We start from the raw sequence: 2,185 nt of genomic DNA on the forward strand, positions 1-2,185 counted from the left end.
TACCATTGCTAGGAGACAATAATGGCATACTTTAATTAAGTATACCTAAAGTAAGTAAGAGGAATGGAAAAGAACAAAGAAAGTCGGCTCCAAATTGGAGACACCGAGGATGTACAAAGAAGAAAACAGCTATCAAACGCCGCACTCAGTAAACTCACCAATGTATGGATTAGAGGTGACAAAATAAAGAGAAAAACCAAACTGAAACTGTACCGTGCTCTTGTAAAACTGGTACTTTTGTATAACTGCGGCACTTGGGCGTTGACAAAATCCGAAGAAGAACATCTGGATGCCTTCCATCGCACACAGCTAAGAAGGGTACTGGACATCAAATACCCAAAAAAGATCTCAAATGAATCACTCTATAAGATCACAAAAGAAAGACCAATCTCCCTTGACATTTTACAACAACGATGGCAACTTTTCGGTCACATACTACGCAGGGACAAAAACATACCAGCTAACCAAGCCATGTCGGGATACTTCCAAAAACACGGGAACCTTTTCAGAGGAAGACCGATCACAACACTCCCTGTGATCCTAAACAAAAACCTCACAACACTTGGACAAAGCATTAGTCTGATAACGGCAGGGGACCTTGAAAATCTGAGAACCCTAGCAGAGGACCGGCAATATTGGAGACACCTCACACAGGAAATACTGGAAACAGCCAAGGCGACCCGATCTTTCGGTCGAGACGCGAAAGGCATCTAAGTCAAGTAAGTCAAGTAAAGTAAGTAGATAAGACACAGAGAAAAATCATCAGTTGTGGCTTCTCCATCCAACCACTAAAAAAACCTGAAACAGCTGGGACTGTCGGGGTTTTTCTTCAATGCCTTACCAAGTCGAGCAATAACAAAGTCCATTTTTCGGATGTTATCAGACAAAAAGTTACTGAGCAAACCTTTCTCTTCCAGCCAAGACCACATAAATCTGATTTTAACAGATACGTCAATAGCCTTGATATCCACACTGCAATCGATGTAAGTCTCAGGCATTAAAAAAATCTTGATAGGTAATCCGTAACAAAACTGTGCGGCTATGTGGTTTAGTGGTATGACACTCACTTACGGATCAAAAGAATCTGGGTTCGAGCCTCGCTCGGTGCATAGCCGAGTCCTTGGAAAAGGCTCTTGACTCACATTCTCTCATCGTACTTGGGTGTAAAATGAGTACCTGGCCATCAACAGCATGCTTTGTCAAAAAAAATTGTAATGTCACCTAACAGGCATCATGCCCTATCCTTCATGTTCAGTGTTGCTGTTGGCCAGGGATCCCTTGTAAAGCACTTTGAGCACATTTAGTGGATATTACGCTGTATAAAAGCTCATTTAAAAAAAAAAATTATAGCAGAATTTAATCATTTTCTGACTTTCCCCAATAGTCTAAAATCGGACTGACATGATCGTGGATTACAAACTATTATATTAGGTTTTTGGAGTTTCCGTGAAAGATAATAATAAACGGTCTCAAATGTTGACAGTTGAAAGACTGAAAACTGATAATTGTTAAAAGTCTGAAATCAGCAAATTTATTTCACTTTCAGTGATGTTGAAATAGATTCAATTTTTTTTTTTTAAGTTTTGAAATACATGTCATGTTGTTAACAATTGACTAAGGAATAACCAGTGCACAATACAATCAAACATTTAATATATTAGAAAAAAATGTTTGATTTCAGAAAAAAAATTGGCCAAATACAATGTGTATAATTGAATTTTCACTAGAAAGTAGGATTTGGCGTTCAGAGCCTGCAACATTCTTTAGTCAGGGCCAAAGAAAAAGCAACACAAAAGGGGAGTAATTCCCCGCAGCAATCTACCCTTGTACCTACCATTACGCCACTCAGTTTCACCAATGTGTTTGCATAGAAAAAAATGTTTGATTTCAGCAAAAATTGGCCAAATACAATGTTTATAATTGAATTTTATGTGCATAATGTCTGGTATGTTCTAATCAATCTAAAAAGCGTGAATGTGTAAATTATGTTTCTCTGTCATCACTTGACTTCTGCTTATCAAGTGCTAAAATGAAGTTTTGTTTTAAAAATAAAGAGTGTAATTTATGTATCTGATCTTATCTTTCTTTTGTTTTTAAAAAAAATACAATTCACTAGAAAGTAGGATTTGGCGTTCAGAGCCTGCAACATTCTTTAGTCAGGGCCAAAGAAAAAGCAACACAAAAG

General features: G+C 37.5%; 1 protein-coding gene across 1 annotated transcript in view; it reads right to left on the bottom strand.

The window, feature by feature from the left end:
• Window positions 1-2,185, bottom strand: part of LOC144979130 (uncharacterized) — a gene marked incomplete at its 3' end in the record, with an annotated part of 34,300 nt that overhangs the window by 1,009 nt on the left and 31,106 nt on the right.

The sequence above is a fragment of the Berghia stephanieae genome, chromosome 9 (assembly GCF_034508935.2).
Source record: "Berghia stephanieae isolate SIO BIC M18660-M18661 chromosome 9, UCSD_Bste_1.3, whole genome shotgun sequence".
In the NCBI taxonomy this organism is placed as follows: Eukaryota; Metazoa; Mollusca; class Gastropoda; order Nudibranchia; family Aeolidiidae; genus Berghia; species Berghia stephanieae.